General features: G+C 40.3%; 1 pseudogene; it reads right to left on the minus strand.

Annotated features, from left to right (window-relative positions):
• Positions 1–465: 465 nt before the first annotated feature.
• Positions 466–18,409, minus strand: LOC131221553 (cysteine-rich receptor-like protein kinase 6; annotated as a pseudogene).
• Positions 18,410–19,839: the final 1,430 nt, after the last annotated feature.

Below are 19,839 nucleotides of genomic sequence, written 5' to 3' on the forward strand. Positions count from 1 at the left end.
TCCCTTGGGATTCGACCTCGCTCTCACCGAGTTTATTACCGCATCACAACCCTATACTTGGGGAGTGAACAGTTACTTTGCCATAGATGTTGCTCACCAAGTGTTTGATAAAATGACTCAACGAAGTGTGTTTGGTGGCAAGGAAGGTATGTACATGAAACAAATATCCTTTTTTTCTTAGTTTTTCTTGGTTTTTATGTTACTTAAGGTGTTTGTTAAAATACCTATAAAACCATTGTTTCTGTTTCACATACAGAGGGATTTTGAAGGTGCAGTCCAAGTGTTTGTGGAAATGCATCATTGGTGATCTTGGCTCGAACTTGGCCCAAGCTGCTGACCGAACCAAGCTGAGCTGAGGTCAGCTTGTGGCTGAGCCGAGTCAAGCTGAGGCCAGCTCAACTCGGTTCGACTCGATGTACGCCCCTAGTTGCTGCTTGTACGATGTTGAGTAACTACACTTAGCTGGGTTGCATTGACCCTCGCAATCAGAAATTGAATTATTGCCTGCCTTCTTAAACAGAAAAGAAATAACAAATCGCAGTCTAATTTACGAACATACGCTTGTATATGAGAATGCACGAATCCTGTTCCTCTATTCCACTCCATCAAGAGTCAGGCCTTCAGTTAGACCATGGGTCTATCATCCCTATCAATCTATGTATAGTTAAATAGCTTGTAACTGCATTTGTAGAACACGGTGTCAATAACCATTATAGATCCGACCTGCTTGTACTTGAATTAGAATCTCTTGAAATTGAACCTGAATTCATCCTACCCCCAATTAAAAATGCTGGTGGAGATGGAGCCGAGAGGGTCATAGATTGGCTATTGAATATCAGAACAACCGACGACATAGTAGGCCTTTCGGCCGTGTCTTCTTGCACACATAGCAATCCCATATGAATGCATCTAAACACCTCAGTTCTCGAGCATTGCTCCGCAAGTGTTTGATCCATCATATCCAGTGCTGCTCTTTCAGTCCAATATCGCGATGCCTGCCAATGGCCGATCATGGTAAATATTCAGATTAAGACATTTAATTACATTATTGATAGGAAGTTAAATCTTATAAACTCATACCTACATAGCTTAGAAGGTTTGTTGTGTGTCCAGCATCATGGAAAGGGGTGTTCTTTCGACCAGCTACAATCTCTAGAACTAAAACACCGAAGCTAAATACGTCTGATTTTGTCGAAAACAGGCCGTGCATAGCATATTACGGTGCCATGTATCCGCTGCATGCCATTAATAAATTGAAGGATGTTTAGGTGCTCATTTTCAAGTTCTAAACTGCTGTTGAGAGACAGGTGCAATATCCAATCCATTCAATATGTTCTTGATCTAGAATGAGGATGGTGAACACATCAGGTGGGCCAGGGTGTTAGAAATCATGCATCTACAGTCATTTTATGTTTAACCACACGTTGGATGGCCATCAATTGAATGCTTCGTATTGGTAATCAAAATGATTTGGTGACTAGGTTCCATCCACAACAGGCCTACTATATAGACTATATAGATTTCCACATCCTGTCCCTATAAGTTTTAGGATGTGTATGGGTATTGAGCCCAGCTCCTCTGAAACTTTTGTAGAATAAGACTATTGTACAACGTTGTGTGGAGCCCACCTTGAAGTGTGTATGACATCCACTTTGTACATCATCTGCACAACCAAATGTTATCATTGGAGCCTAAAAATCAGGCTGGCCCAAAACTCAGGTAAGACTCACCATGTCATATCATGCCTAAAATTCTAAAATCATGTGATGTGGCCCATGTATTGTTTAGACAAGCCTGACTTTTGGATCGTCCACTCTTCGGAGTGAGGAACATCTTCTGAATGGATTGGATGGAATGTAGAAAGCATGGTAGACCCCACACACAATCGGAAAGGTTTCAAGATGGGTCCCATCTTGACGCGGGGTGCACCTTATTGACAGAGCGGATCTAGGCGCTACATTACAGTGGGCCCCGCACAGAGAAATGTACATCGAGGTTATTCTACAATATTGTAGAGGAATCCACCTTATGTGAATTAGGAAATCTAAAATGAGAGTGGCATTGGATTTTAAGACTTACTATGTCCCAGCGATACGGCTTGTATTGTCTTCCGTTTGGTCTGCACCGAAGAGCTTCGCCATACCAAAGTCTGCGATTTTAGGATTCATGCTTCCATCCAACAAGATATTGCTGGCTTTCAAATCCCGGTGAATTATCCTGAGTCGGGAATCTTCGTGAAGATACAGAAGGCCTCGAGCAATTCCTCTGATGATCTTGTATCGTGTGACCCAGTCTAGTTGCAGTCGCTTCATTGGATCTGTACCAGTCCAATAAAACACATGAATTGTAGATAATGATGTAACTGTAATCAAACTAACAGAAATATGAATCTATCGAAGCTGGTTTAGCATGGTTGTTTCTCAAGCACAAGCGAGTAATCATCACCTACAACTGGTTGTATTATAGATTAACATAAAGACCCGTCTCATGTACCAATGTACAACATGCTTGGAGCCGTGCAAAGATTGTGCCCACCCATCACCAATCATAACTATATAATACGGAGATATATAATGAAAGACAGATATCTACAATAAGGGCCCATACCAAATAGAAAGGAATCGAGGCTTGTGTTAGGCAAATATTCATACACGAGCAGCTTCTCTTGCTGTTCCATACAGCAACCCCACAACCTCACCAGGTTCCTGTGCCGGAGTTTTGCAACCAATGCAACCTCATTTTTCAGTTCCTCTATCCCTTGCACTGATGTTCTTGAAAGCCTTTTCACTGCTATTTCCCTTCCATCATATACCTTTCCCTGTATAAAATTACGTTATCAGAATCAAGACTGTTTAGGCTAGAGCAGAAATGGATCAACAAGTTTCACTGATAATCTACCTTGTAAACAGGGCCGAAACCACCTTGTCCGAGTTTATTTGCATTTGAAAAGTTACCCGTTGCCGCTTTGAGCGTACCCAAATCAAATAATAGTGATTCTGCTGCTGTGATTGAGATATCCTGATCTTGATTTTCTGGGTCATTCAATGGTTCATCTAATAACTGGTCAGCCCACAAGAAGAAGAACGAACAAAGAGAGAGAGAGAGAGAGAGAGAGAGAGAGAGAGAGAGAGAGAGAGAGAGAGAGAGAGAGAGATGTACTGTTATTGTACTTTAACAAAGCAATGCTTAAGTAGAAGGTTATTTTACCTGGTTTTCTTCTCATTGCCTTGCTCCTCATCCATAAACAAGTGCAAATGGTGCTGATTATAACTAACGAAATTACAACAGAGACGATGATAACTATAACTGTTCCGGATTCATTCTTCTTACCTCCTGCATCAACATGAATTTATTTTCCTTTAAAAGCAATCTTAGGTAAATCACTAATTAGCATCTTTGCTTAAAATAAATGATTTCAAAGTGTAAGGATGCCGATCCGCAGGCTACTATGAGGTGTTTGTGCACCAAATGTAGTAGGACCCACTCATTTACTGCGTCAACGCCGTTTAAAGCAATGATGGGTTGCATAGTCCTAGGTCGACTCTTACCATCACGTTTGGTGAATGTCCTACCCAAAATGAATTGGCTGTCTTCTACTGTTTGATTCTAGTTTATACAAGAGTGGAACACAAAGTAGGTGGGACTCGTGGTAAATGGCGCGTGCACTAAAAGTTCCAGTATTAGAAGACCGGAGCAGTAGCTATAAAATTTCTTCACAAGGTGGTTAATGAAAAGAGGCCAAATGCTTCCATATGACCAATAAATCACCAACATTGCATCAAATGCTAGACTCGCTATCTGATCTAGTTGACCTTCTCCCACCACTATCGCTACATCGCGCACTACAGCCGTGAGAATGTGATCTCACAAGAGGCCATGGAAAGGTTCAATGTTAAGATAAAGAAGCGTCCTCAGCCTTACAAGCTAGTGTTCTCTTCTTTTTCTATTGGAAAAAAATACTTTGGACAAATACATATACCTCAAAGAAAATAATCGGTTGTGATTTTGTATCCGATGTAAAATAATACTTTGACCAAGCTCAACAAGGTGGCTAGTTACTCCCTTCAGTCTCCAACAACCTTCCCGAAAGGGAAACGAATTGGCTAGTCCCCTTGAAACCAGCCCGGTGGCTGGTGGTCGGTGCTCTGTGGGCCCCACCATGATGTATGTGTTTCATCCATTCTGTTCAATCATTTTTAAAGATTATTTTAGGGCTTAAACCTAGAAATTATATATATATATATATATATATATATATATATATATATATATATATATATATCTATATATATATATATATCAGGTGGACCACACCACAGGAAAATAATAGTGATTGGACATCCACCATTAAAATCCTCCTTAGGCTTACTGTACTTTTTATTTGACATCCAATCTTTTGATTAGGCCATAAAGGCCTAGATGAAGGGAAAAAAAAAAAAAACAAAAATCATCTTGATCCAAAATTTTTATGGCCCTCAAAAGATTTTTAATGGTTGACACTCATTCAACACTGTTTCTTGTAATGTGGTCCAGTTGATATTAGGATGTACCTCATTTTTGGTTTCATACCATAAAATGATCTGGAAAAATAGATAGACTGCATGGATGAAACACATACATCATGGTGGGTCCCACAGAGCACCGACCAGCGGCCATTGGCTGGTGGCAGTGAGAGTAGCCAATCCGTTTCCAACTGAAAGAGGCCCAGGAGTCAGGCATACGTATGAATTACTAATAAAAGAGCCATTAGTGTTTGCAGAAGTACCCGGAGAAGTTCAATCATACGAACATCATGTCAAAATAACTAATACCCAGGATCTTATCACGAGTAGCACTCAACACTGCATTGACTTAATTCCCAATGTGAACCTTTGGAATATCCCCCTTATCTGATGAGCCTAAAGGAGTTTGAATTACTTGGTCACCAAGTTTAAGTACTATTAAAAAATTAACTGATGTGAGAAAGGGAAGCCGATAATTAGGTGAGACCGCAGCCCTTACTGTGTGGGCACACCTTGATATATGTATTCTGTTTCCACAGCATCCAGCCGCTTTTCTAGGACATTTTAAGGAGTCATCCCAGAAATGAAAGAGATCCAATTATTATATGGACCATACTATAGGAAGCAGTTGTGATTGAACATCCTACCATTAAAAACTTCCTTGGGTGCACCTTAATGTTTCTGTCATATTTATTTGTCATCCAATCTATTGACAAGGTCACACAGGCTTAAATGAAGGGAAAAACCAAATACCAACTTAATCCAAAACTTTTGTGCTCCATTAATGGTCAATCATCTCTATTTCATATGGTATGGTCCACCTCGTAATTGGATCTGTTTCATTTTTGGCATAATGCTAATACATACATCAATGCAGCCCCTTGGTAGGGGTGTCACATTGTCTTGGGTGCATTTGGGGTCTCACCTAATCTACTCTCCTAAGAAAGCATGAGCCCATATGTTGTTCATGCACTTCCCCAGCGGAAACGGATTGGCTACTCCCCTTGCCACCAGCCCCGTGGCTGATGGTGCTCCGTGGGCCCCACCATGATGTATGTGTTTCATCCATTCTGGTCATCAATTTTTACATATTGTTTTAGGGCTTGTTTCCAAAAATTAGAGGGATACAGGTGGACTACACCAGAGAAAACAATAGCAATTGGATATCCACCATTAAAATCCTCATAAGGTCTATTATACTTTTTATTTGACATCCAATCCGTTGATTAGGTAATAAAGACCCAAATGAAGGGAAAAAACAAATATCAGCTTGATCCAAAACTTTTATGCCCTAGAAAGTTTTTAATGGTCGACGTTCATTTAACATTGTTTCCTATAATGTGGTCAACTTGAGATTAGGATATACCTCGTTATTAGTCTCATATCATAAAATGATCTAAAATAATATATGGATGGCACGGATGAAATACATAAGTCATGGTGGAGCCACATAGCACCGATCACTAGCCATTGGCCGGTGTCATGGGAGTAGCCAATCCGTTTCCTACTCAAGCATCTTTGAGCAGCAATTGGCGTCCCTTGGTTGGAAAAAGGTTGCGGTTCGCACACCAGCTGTATGGTTGGTGTATTGCCATGAGCAAGTTACGTGGGTCCTATCACGAGGTATATGTTATATCCAAATCGTCCATCCATTTTACGAGTTCAGGAAAAGTAAAACAGATTTAACAATCAAGTGGACCACACTGAAGAAAGCAATAGGGGATTGAACGTATGCCATTGAAACCCTTTTGGGGTTCACAGAAGTTTTGGATCAATATGAAATTTGTTTCTCCTTTTCATCCAGGTCTCTGTGACGATATGAACAGATTGGATGGAAAATAAACATTATGGTGGCCCCTACAAAAATTTTGACAGTGAAAATCATAAACTCAGCTTCTATTTGTGGTGTGGTCCAGTTGATCTTTAGATATTATTCATTTTTTGGGTGGTACTCTAAAATGATCTTAAAAAACAGATAAACCAAGTAGATATAATAAATACATCATTGTATGGCTCATATAACTTTGATCTCCCTTAAGCTGTTGGTACAACTTAGAGCTTGAGGAGCAGCGCTCGTCTTCCAATGCTACGTACCTACACCAGCTGTATATATATATATAAAAGTTGTACTTAAACTCTGACAAGTGTAATTATCTTCTAAACTCCCACAACTATGTGCAGTAGCATCTCCCTACCGGCAGCGGAAGCGGATTGGCTACCACACACCAGCTGGTGTAGATACGTGTAGTGCGAAGGCGCTTGCCCGACGCTCCTTGAGATCCGAGTTGTACAACGATTTCAAAGAGATCAAAGTTACATGTCCCACGATAATGCATTTATTATATTCACATTGTTCGTCCATTTTTTGAGATCATTTTAAATCACTGGACAAAAAATGAATCATAACCAAAGCTCAAATGGGCCGCACCAAAAATAACAATGAAGATAATGATTTTCACCGTCAAAAAATTTATAGGATTCACTGTATCATTTATTTTCCATCCAATCTGCTAATAAGGTCACAAATACATAAGATGAAAAGGAAAAACTAATTTCATATTGGTCTGAAGCTTCTGTGAGCCCCATAAGGGTTTCAATGGTAGAAGTTCAATACCCTACTGCTTTTTGCAGCGTGGTCCAACTGATCTTTATATATATTTTATTTTTCAGTTCAAGCCTTTAGACTTGCTCATAAAATGAATGGACGGTTTGGATATAACATATACCTCATGATGGGACCCACCTGAAGTCAATACATCATGTGGTACACCAGCCAATCCGCTTCCACCGGCAGCGATCCGCGTCCACATAAGTCGTCCACGCGAATCCCGACGAGTCCAAATGATGCCATGTGCGGGGAAGTGGATTGGCTATTCCTCCTGCCACCTGCCCCTGGCTGGTGGTTGGTTCTCCGTGGGCCCCATCATGATGTATATGCTTCATCCATTCCGTTCATTCATTTTTACAGATCATTTTAAGGCTTGATACAAAAAATGATAAGAACATAAATCTCAGGTTGACCACACCATATGCAAATAATAGTGATTGGATATCCACCAATAAAATCCTCCTAAGGCCCACTGTACTGTTTATTTGACATCCAATATGTTGATTAGGTCATAGAGACCCAGATAAAGGGAAAAAACAAAGATTAGCTTGATTCAAAACTTAATGGCCCCCAAAATGTTTTTAATGGCTGAAATTCATTCAACACTGTTTCCTTCAATGTGGTCTACTTGAGATTGGGATATACTTCTTTTTTTTCTTTTTTTTTTTTCTCTATGCAATAAGATGATCTAGAAAAATAGATGGACAGAATGGATGAAGCAAATACATCATGGTAGGGCCCACAGTGCACCGACCAAAGTCAGATTTCCAGCTAAAGCCTTTAAGGGTGGGGCAACCGCCATCTCTGGGAAATTTACCTCGTCCGTTCGTCTTTCGAGCTTATTTTATAATATTTTACCTGAAGTTAGGTGGTGAAAAACCCAAGTGTGCTACACGAGGTAAACTTGGAGAGAGAAATATAAACCGTTGAAACCTTACTAGGCTCCACCTTGATTTTATATGCCATCCAAACCGTTTATAAGGTCATTAATACTGGGATGATGGAAATTGTAAAAAATTTAGACTAAGTAAATCTTTTATGGCCACAGGAATGTACAACGGTTCTCACTGAATACCCACTGTTTCCTCTCGTGTGGTCCACTTGAGTTCTGGATCTACTTCATTTTCTGTAAAATATCTTAAAATGAACTTGAAAAACGGATGAACGGGTAGATTTCTCACAGACATCGAAGTAGGCCCCACCCATCATCCTTGTGCAGGAACTTCCTTGCAAAAGGCTTTTACAGCAAATCCGCGTCCCCCATGTGCGCTTCCCCGTCGGCTTTTAAAATCTCATTCAACGTATCTGTCAGCATCAACTTTTAAAAGTGTTTTGTCGTTCAACGCATCCGCCAGCTGTGAGCAGAGCATTGTCCAACGACCGGAACAGATGAGCTCATCCATCTGACATCAGCGTTGAATTTAGATAAATGACTTGTTTGCCTGTTTTCAATTTTAGGTCATTTTGACAAAACATGTAATGGCTATTCTAATTTTTCCCGTTACGGTAAAGAGTTCTGCCCGATTCGACCGTCATGTTGACCCGTATCAATATAGAACACCTATTACAGATTGAAATTTTCGATATTCAAACGAAGGTTACATCTTCTCTAACAAAAGTCAAAAATTTCAGGTAGTCCACCATGAACAAAGTAAACTGTTGGTTAAAACAAGTTTTTCTAACCATCTATTGGTTTTGAATGATATGGCCCACCTTAGTTGCGAAATAGCCTGACGCTAGACTTGAAGATCTAAACCATGTAACCCATTTGATGAAAAGATATAATGTCACATATGTGCTCCACATGGATAGGTGTATTTGCCTGTGGATGGACAGGGCTCTCTGTGTAAGAACTCTGTTTAGTGGGCCTTACTGATCAACGGTTTGGATTGTCATTCAGTTGGACTGGATGATTGAGTAGAACAGTGGGCCCCACTTCAGGTGATGCGCTGCACAGTCTATCTGCGCAGCTTTGCGTACTAGGGCTGGAATGCTATAACTGTCTTACGCAGACAGCAATTTATGTTGTACTAGGATACTACAATGTGGAGCGTGGAAGAGAGACTTGTGATGGGTTTCAAACTCTCTCTCCACAGATTCTATAAAAGAGAGCTGGGTCCCCAATCCTACACCACAGCAGAAATTCGAGTCCCATCTACTGATTTGCAAAAAGGGTGTGAAGGAAAGGAAGATCCTAAGTTCTACAGGTATTCTGGTATTCTTATCCGGCTTCCATGGCGGCGTCTCAGCTAGGTAAGCTATCCGACCCCTGATCGCCATGTCCCATGCACAGACAGATCCGTGGGCCTATTCCGCATATAGATTAAGTCCCACAGTTGGTATCAGAGCATCCTGTGCATAGGTATGGATGATCACATCCAGCTATATCTGATCATATCAGGGATTTGAATTTCGAAAACCTTAAAGACAACTATTCGAATTAGGGCTTTGAAATTCAAATACCCCAAAATCCAGAGTAGATTAGGGATTTCGGTTTTGAATCCCCAAATTAGAAGATTAAGGTCTTCAATTTCCAATCCCTAAAATCAGATTTTAGATTAGGGATTTGGATTCGAAACCCTAAATTCAGATTTTCAGATTAGGGATTTCGAATCCCAAATCTAGTATTTGGGAATTTCGGATTAGAGATTTTGGACTAAGATCGGAAATTAGAGAAATTCCAGACCTTCCCCAAATCCAGAAAATAAAAATAAAAATAAAAATAGGGATTTCAAAATCTCAAATCTGAATATTGGGGATCCAGATCTCAAAAACCCTAAATCAAGGAAATTAGGATTTTTCGAAACCCTAAAATCTAGCTAATTAGGGATTCCAATTCCAAATCGGTGAAATTAGAGATTTTAATCCCAAAATCTATATTGGGGACTTCAAATCCATAAGAACGTCACCATGATCTACCTGCAATTTGTGAGTGCCGTCGGTCATCATCGAGAACAGGAATTGCAGACGACAGTGATGGCATTCGACCATGTCTGCACCTTCATTAATGGAAGCCATGTCTGCTGCTTCTGATGCAATGCGGTGTCTTCCCTCCAGGCAGACAGCGAGAGCCGAGATTGAAGAGTCTTCATCTCTTCTTCGCTCCAGGCAGACAGCGAGAGCCGAGATTGAAGAGTCTTCATCTCTTCTTCGCTCTAGGCAGACAACGAGAGCGGAGATTGAAGAGTCTTCATCTCTTCTCATCGCGTTGGGTGGACAGTGAGAACTCTCTCTCTCTCTCTCTCTCTCTCTCTCTCTCTCTCTCTCTCTCTCGCTCTCACACTGGCTTGTGACGAGAGGGGTTGATGCTCGGTTTAACATAAGGACCCGATTTCAGTCCATTCGGGTATCAGGACCCGATTTCAGACCATTTAGATATAATGGCCCAATTTCAGTTCATTCAGACTAGCGGACCTGTAAATATTTATGCCCGGGTCCACTTCTTTTAGAACCCACTGATTAGAGATCCCGTTGTATTTAGGCCGTTGCATCAGGTCCCCTCCTAGGAGCTACATTATCGTTGCTCATTCGTTATGGGCATCTTGTTGTATACATATAAACTGGTACATTTAATAGATGGACAGTATGGTAGATGAGCCTTTCATCTTATTCCATGGATCAAGTTGCACCCATCTTAGAAAGTGATGTAAGAATCTCATCATATAGTTAAACCATTCTATATCAGACACCCATCTTATAAATGATAAGGATTGAAACATACTTATAACATTGGGATAATGAGGGTTGCATACAGTTGCGTTCACCTTTTCATGCGTACGGTAACGAAAACATAGACGATTACCGTTTGGCAGTCATGTGAACGGGTGAAGTAAATGGTGCTGGTAATGTAAAGCTGAAAGACTCATCTAACCCACAGGTGTTGAGTGTCTCAGATTTACATGACTAACATCACTTAGCTTTATGTTAAGGAGGATCACTAGCATGTTATTATTACCACCCACAGGAGGAATAATGATGATGTAACAGATTCTCACTAAGATGTGATGGTTGGGCCCATCTTCATTTTGGATGATTCAGTTGATGCCTCCCTTAGCAACTGAATTGATTAACTTAGCCTGATATTTGTTTACATTCACTAAATTGCTTTGTGAAATTATGAACTAATGTGAGTATAAATGTATCTCTTATATTTCAGTCTCAATTCCAACTAATACGCATCAAGTCCCTGCCTTAAATGGGTCTAATTATACCCAATGGAAGAATGCCATTGAAGTTGTACTAGGCTGTCTTCAATTAGATCTTGCCCTGATAATACCAGAACCGCCAAAGCCATCTGATAATGCCACTGAAGCTAAATATAATAGATGAGTTGCATGTTTTAGATCAAATGATACATGCCTGAAAGTCATTAAGTATTCAATTTCTGAATCGATGAAGGGTGTCATGCCTGAAACAGATAAGGCCAAAGTTTTCCTGACAGAAATGGGAAAACGGTTCAAAAAATCTGATAAATCTGAAGTAGGCATTCTTCTGAATAAATTGACTCGCTCATCTTACGATGGAAAAGGCAACATCCGTGAATACATTGTAGAGCAGATCGAAGTTGTTTCTAAGATCCATGCTCTAGGGCTTGTACTCACTGATGATCAACTGGTTCATTTGATCATGAACAACCTACCTTCCCAATTCGGCACGTTCCTGGTAAACTATAACACTCTGAAGGACATGTGGATATTGGATGAACTCATCACTCAGTGCGTCCAAGAAGAAGACAGGATCAGACAGATGATAAAGGTTCAAAATGTTAATATGGTGACTTCAGGACAAGGGCATGGGCAAGGGAATAAAGGTAGAAGGAAGAGGAAACAAGGTTCTAATAATGGATTCTCTGGTCCTCCATCTGGAAACCATGAGAATCAATCTGGAAATGTATCTAAATGCAAATGGGTAAAAGGCAAACCGTGCTACTTTTGTAAAAAGACGGGTCATCTAAAGAAAAACTGCGAAGGTTTTAAGGATTGGCTCATAAAGAAAGGTAATCATTCTGTTCTTGTCTGTTTTGAATCTAATCTGACCGATGTGTCAGTGGATTCCTAGTGGATAAATTCAGGAACTACTATTCACATATGCACTTCTATGCAGGAATTACTACAGGCCAGGCCACCAACTGATGCGGAGCGCTCAGTATACGTAGGCAATGGTGTCAAAGTTGACGTGGAGGCAATAGGAGTCTATAGGCTTAAGTTGAAGTCTGGTCATTTTTTGAATTTAGTTAATACATTCTGTGTGCCATCTATAAGGCGCAATTTAGTTTCAATTTCCTATTTGGATAAGTTGGGATATTCGTTCCACTTTGAAAATAAAAGTTTTAGTATTTACTTTAATTCGATTAAAGTTGGAACCGACTCTTTAGTAAACAACTTATACCAGTTAGACTTGATTGCCTCTCACGTCTATAATATTAATACCTTGCATGGAAATGTAGTGGTATCCAAGCGAAGACTAGACTATGAGAATTCTTCCATGTTGTGGCACAGGCGGCTATGCCATATATCTCGTGAGAGATTAGACAGGCTTGTGCGAGAAGGAATTTTACATTCTTTAGACTTCTCTGACTATAAAGTATGCATTGATTGCATAAAAGGGAAACAAACTAGAACGAGAAAGAAAGGTACAACTAGGAGTGTAGATCTAATAGAGGTTATACATACAGATATCTGTGGACCATTCCCTACAGCCTCATGGAGTGGCCACAAATATTTCATTACCTTTATAGATGATTACTCTCGCTTTGGGTGCCTATACCTTATCAGTGAGAAAGATGCTTTGGATGCTTTTAAAATATATAAGGCCGAGGTTGAAAATCAACTCGATAAGAGAATTAAAGTTGTCAGATCTGACCATGGTGGTGAATACTATGGCAGATATGACAAATTAGGACGCAATCCAGGGCCATTCGCTAAATACCTGTAGGATTGTGGCATTGTTGTTCAGTACACTATGCCTGGTACTCCAGAGCAGAATGGAGTTGCTGAGAGACGTAATCGCACCCTTATGGATATGGTGCGAAGTATAGTCAGCAATTCAACATTGCCAGAATCTCTGTGGGGTAATGCGATCAAAACTGCAGTTCATATATTAAACAGGGTTCCCAGCAAAGCAGTAAGCAAAACTCCTTTTGAGTTGTGGAATGGGAGAAAACCAAGTCTCCGATATCTACATGTTTGGGGTTGTTCTGCTGAGGCCAAAATTTATAACCCGCATGAAAAGAAGCTTGATCCTAGAATCATAAGTTGTTTCTTCATTGGATACACAGAAAGATCAAAAGGCTATTGATTCTACTGTCCTTCCCACTCCATCAGGATTGTTGAGACTGGGAATGCCAGATTCATCGAGGACACTAAAAACAGTGGAAGCACGAACATAAGAAATTTTGTATTTGAGGAACAAAGGACTGTGACTCCTGTCATAGTCAATCCAGATCACGTGGACATTAATGATGCAGTCGATTCTACAGTCACTGTAAAGCACCACGTAGAACCTCATATACAAACCACTGATGAGGAAAATCAAGATCAGACCTAATAAGCTGAACCATTAAGCAGATCTAAAAGAGAGAGAAGGACTGTAAATCGAGACGATTACATCGTATACTTACATGAACATGACTTTGACATAGGGGTGGAAAAGGATCTTGAATCCTTTACACAAGTCAAACAAAGTGCTGATCCTTCTCGTTGGTTTAATGCCATGAAAGATGAGTTGAAATCCATGCAGGACAATAAAGTATGAGATCTTGTAGAATTACCCACTGGAATAAGGCCGATTGGTTGTAAATGGATATTTAAAACCAAACGGGACTCCAAAGGTAATGTCGAACGATATAAAGTCAGACTTGTTGCCAAGGGTTTTAACCAACGTGAGGGCATTGACTTTAAGGCGATTTTCTCACTAGTATCCAAGAAAGACGCATTCAGGATCATAATGGCTCTTGTAGCTCATATGGATTTAGAGTTACATCAGATGGATGTAAAGACTGCATTTCTCAATGGGGATCTGAATGAGAATGTGTACATGTTGCAGCCCGAAAGTTTTGTAGCTACTGGCTCAGAACATTGGTTTGCAAACTTAAGAAGTCCATCTATAGGTTGAAACAGGCATCGCGACAGTGGTACCTTAAGTTTCATGAAGTAATTTCTTCATATGGCTTTGTAGAAAACACTGCAGATGAATGCATCTACATTAAAACTAGTGGGAGTAAGTTCATTATGATGATTTTGTATGTTGATGACATTCTGTTAGCTAGCAGTGATACCAGGATGTTGAGCGACACCAAGAAATTTTTATCTCAAGGGTTTGAAATGAAAGACCTTGGTGAAGCTTCTTACGTCATCGGCATTGAGATTCGCCATGACAGAACACTTGGACTGCTCAGCTTGTCACAGAAGGCCTATATTACTAGGGTACTCGAAAGGTATGGCATGTAAAATTGTGCTTCAGAAAAGTCGCCCATTGTGAAGGGTGACAAATTTAGTTTATTTCAGTGTCCAAAGAATGATTTAGAAAAGAATCGAATGAAAGAATTTTCGTACGCATCAGTAGTAGGGAGCATCATGTATGCTCAAGTCTGTACGCGACCGGACATTGCCTTTGTCACTGGAATGTTGGGAAGATATCTATCTAATCCAGGAATGCAACATTGGATAGCTGCAGAGAAAGTATTACGGTATCTTCAGAGAACAAAAGACTTCGAACTCACATACAGAAGGTCTGATCAGTTGGAGTTGATCGGATATTCAGATGCAGACTTCGCAGGCTGTGTCGATACTAAGAAGTCTACTTCAGGATACATCTTCATGATAGTGGGAGGAGCTGTGTCGTGGAAAAGCGTGAAACAATCTACTACAGCCTCATCTACTATGGAAGTTGAATTTATTGCATGCCATGAGGCATCTAATCAGGCACTATGGTTACAGAGTTTCTTTTCAGGTTTGCAAGTACTGGAGCATATCCCGAAACCATTGAGAATATTTTGCGATAATTCGGCTGTTATTTCCTTCTCTAGTAACAACAAGCATTCGTCAAAGTCGAGGCATATCGACATCAAGTATCTTGTTGTAAAGGAAAGGGTTCAGAATCATCAAGTGTCCGTGGAATTCATCAGCACTAAGCAGATGATTGCAGATCCGCTCACTAAAGGGCTCCCTATCACGCCATTTCAGGAGCATGTAACATCCATGGGAGTCATTGATCCCACAGATGTTTTCAGTTAGTGGGAGTTAAGCGTACTTTGATTTTCACAGACACTCAGAGATCTCGTTTTATACAGTTTGTTTGGATGATTTTGATATAAAGATTTATTTCTACTTATTTATATATATGCGCAAATTTTGAATAAGTGGAACTACAGTTGTGTCTCGTTGGAGACATGAAAAAGCTTCAGGACCTCTTAAGGATAGGCACATATTATCACACTAAAGTGTGTAATCCTTATACCACATTTCCTAGTCCGTGATCTATGTCGCTAAGATTGAAAGTATTTGTGATCGCGCTTAGACTCACTTCGCCTAAATTAAATGTTGTGATGACTACCGCGTTTCGATACTGACTGTCTTAATGGACCAGATTGAATAGCATTACTCACACTGTCCAACTGTTTCATTGGTTAACCATTTAGATATTTTCTTGAATGATCAAAACTTGTTTTCAAAATTATTCTATATGACCATCATTGACGTTGCTTAATGAGGCCCAAGTGGGAGAATGTAAGAACTCTGTTTAGTGGGCCTTACTGATCAACGGTTTGGATTGTCATTCAGTTGGACTGGATGATTGAGTAGAACAGTGGGCCCCACTTCAGGTGATGTGCTGCGCAGTCTATCTGCGCAGCTTTGCGTACTAGGGCTGGAATGCTATAACTGTCTTACGCAGACAGCAATTTGAGTTGTAATAGGATACTACAATGTGGAGCGTGGGAGAGAGACTTGTGATGGGTTTCAAACTCTCTCTCCACAGATTCTATAAAAGAGAGCTGGGTCCCCAATCCTACACCATAGCAGAAATTCGAGTCCCATCTACTGATTTGCAGAAAGGGTGTGAAGGAGAGGAAGATCCTAAGTTCTACAGGTATTCTGGTATTCTTATCCGGCTTCCATGGCGGCGTCTCAGCTAGGTAAGCTATCCGACCCCTGATCGCCATGTCCCATGCACAGACAGATCCGTGGGCCTATTCCGCATATAGATTAAGTCCCACACTCTGAACCCGTGAATCTAGAGAAAACATACCGTTAGTCTCAGATTTAAAGATTCTAAACCTATGATCTTTCGTTTGCACTTTGTTGAAATTAGCCGTTTCTTTCATTATTAACCAAAATCAGAGGAGATTTCTTATTGTGATTACCTATCTGCCGTGGGGTCCGTTAGAATAAACAAACCACATACCCCAAATTTAGTCGGCTTGTTTGCAGTTTAAAAGACTTCAACTCATTAGATTTGGCCATGACTCTCTTGAGTCAGTCTCAAGAAATTAACAAAAATTGATATGACTCACCAACAATCTAAAACATTAATGTACCATTTTTAGCTGGATCATCCACAAAACCTTGTCCTGCAACACATTTTGCAGGGCTACTGTACTGTGTACATGACATCCAAACCATCCATTTTGCATGTGCACCCCCTCATGTTCTATTTACCATCCAAAATCAGATTGAACCGAAATTCAGGTGGGCCGGATCATCAGAAACAGTTGGAATGAAAACTCCCACCATTAAAACCTTTTAATTGTGTCAATCCAAAATGCAGGTGAGCCATACCATGTGATGTTAGAGGTTTTGAGGCTTGATTTTGCATGGTGTGGCCCAACTGAGTTTTGGGTTGGCTTGATTTGCAATGATGGACTGTTAGCTGTTATGCACACATAACAGTGGTCCCAAAATAGCGATGTGGGCTAAGAAACATAGCTTCTTCTTTTTTTTTTGGTGGAAGTTTAATAAAATGCATCCCAATAAATTGTGATTCCATACGTAGGAACTTTAGCCTTAGAATATGGGTAATCTTTGAAAATTAGAGTGGTGTTAATCCCATCTAATACAATTCGATACCATTTAATCCCACAGACCAAACAAGCCCTTACTTTCTAAGGTGGATGGAGATAAATAATAAAAATTTTCCGTTTGGTTATTTCAACACTTCAAAATTTGGGTCAGTTGTTTTGAACATGGACGGTCGCAATGATCTTTTCGTATTGATCAAAGGGTTGAAATATCGAATCTGAGAGTTTTCTTCTTTCATAGCCTTATCTCATTGAAAGAATCCCATATCCAGCAGCTAGAGTCCACTGCGCATCTAAATTCTCTACAAAAAAAATATAAGAGTGATTGCATATGTAAAATTCTCTACAGAAACATACCCTTTTCATCTCCATTGCGAGTATCAGTTTTGCGGTTGGTCTCTGAAGGAGGTGTTGAAGGAGGTGTTGAAGCTGGAAGGGGTGGCGAAGAGATCTCTGGTGAAATATCAAAGAAAAGGTATGGATCATACCTTATGTTACAACTCACACTATAGATATTCCCTCCTGTTTTGTTACCACAACAGACAGGAATCTGATTGATCATCACTTGCAGACATGCGGTGCAATCGCTTTCCGATAAATCTCTGGTACACTGAGCTAGACCATATAAGTTTTTAAAGTCGGTCAGATCGACGGACCCAGTCGATAATTTGGACGGCTTTGAAGAGGCCTTGAGTGTCAGATCTTTCATCAGACTTCCTAATTGCTGATTAAAAGTCGTTGCATTGGTTGTGTTCTCAACACGGTAAATCAAAAGCCTAAAGGTAGTGTCACGTTCGGAGGGGATGGACTGATACGAGTAACGTAAAATGCAATTGTAGTATCGGATGATGGCTTGCCTTTTGTTGGGACAGCGCTGGATGATCTCAACCGTTGAATTTTTTAGGCATGCTCGGCAATCTTCTTCGGTTGCACTGGTCATGCATTGAGAGTAGCCATAGACGATGTTGGGGTCTTCGCCGTAGGTAGCGTTGTAGTAGCCTGTGAGATTGATGGACCCATTTGGAGATAACGAAGGGAGTAGACGGTTGAGATTGGTTTCGAATTGGCTCCCGGAAGTGTAATTTGAAGCATCGGATGGACAGACGGTGAACAGTGGATCTACGGCTGTGATGGGATCTTGAGAAAGAAGTAGTAGGGAAGAAAATAGAAGTAAATGGAAGGATTTTGATACAAGAAAATGCATTTTGGAGAGAAGTGCATTGAGATGTGGGGATTGTTAAGAGCTTTATAAGAAGCGTTGAGGTTTCTCCGTTTTGGCACGTCCAAGAATAGGAGTGTATTTCAGTCCTCACGCGCTTATGGTCGCACGCGGATTTCCTGCGAAAGCCTTTAGTAGGAGGTTCCTGCGCAAGGATGCAAGGTGGGGCCCACCGATACGTTTGTGAGAAATCCACCCCGTTCATCCGTTTTCAGAGATCATTCTAGTATATGCGACAAAAAAATTATATGTACCCAAAACTTAAGTAGGTCACACGAGAGAAAACAGTATGGATTGAGTGTGAATCGTTGAATCATTCTAGTGGCCATAAATTTTTGTGTAAGGCATTTTTTATTTTTATTTTTTTGGTATTTTCAGTTCATCCCAATGGTAATGACCTTATAAACGGTTTGGTTGGTATATAAACATCAATTAGAGCCCAAAAAGGTTTCAACGGTATAAATTTCTTTCCCCAATTTTCCCTCTCCTGTGATCCACTTTAGTTTTGGATTCACTTAATTTTTGTCACATGCAGTATAATGAGTTCTCAAAAACGGATGGACAGAGTGAATTTCTTACTAACATGTCGGTGGGCCCCACTCGGCATCCTTGAACAGGAACTTTCTGCCTGTCACATGTAGTATAATGAGTTCTCAAAATCGGATGGACAGCAGGGTGAATTTCTTACTAACATGTCGGTGGGCCCACTCAAGATTCCGTAGTGACCCCTCACAGTACCAAGCTCCCTGTAGTCATGTGCTTGAAAAAGCTAGGAGAGACCCACCATGACGCATATATTTTATCGATTCGGTACATCCATTATGCAATCCCATATCACGGCATAATTCAAAAAATGAGGCAGATCCAGATCTAAGGTGAACCACACCATTGAAAACAGTAGTGATTGAACACTCATCCTTAAAACAATTTATAAGGCCACAAAATTTTTGGATCAAGCTGATATTTGCGTTTTGCCTTCAACAAGGTCTGTGTAACCCAATCAACCGGTTAAATGGCAAATAAGCATTATAGTAAGCCCTATCAAAAGTTGGCATCCAAGTATCACTGTTCTCATGGTGGGTCTCATATTCGAGATTTAGATTTACCTCATTTCATGACACATGCAGTACCATGAGGTCCTAAAATGGATAGGCAACATAAATAATACACATATATCATAGTGGGGCTCACAGAATTTTTCCCCACCAACAAGTATCCAGCTGGGTAGAGAGGAGGGGTCAGTAAGTGGAGTCGGGCAAATTGTTAAAAGTAATATTACTTTTGCATTCCACCAACTCTGTTTAGGCCACTAATTAATATTGTAGCTGAAATAAGTGCTCTTTATGATAGGCTAAGGATATGTGATTCTTTATGCATCAACCATGTAAATTTCTAAAGTAGCTCGACTGTGGTAGTGAATGGCCTTCTATGAGGAGTGTTGAATCCTTGGGTGGTGAAGATTTGGTTGAAGAGAATCCAAAGGGCTTGTCTGAAC

This window comes from Magnolia sinica, chromosome 12 (assembly GCF_029962835.1).
Source record: "Magnolia sinica isolate HGM2019 chromosome 12, MsV1, whole genome shotgun sequence".
In the NCBI taxonomy this organism is placed as follows: Eukaryota; Viridiplantae; Streptophyta; class Magnoliopsida; order Magnoliales; family Magnoliaceae; genus Magnolia; species Magnolia sinica.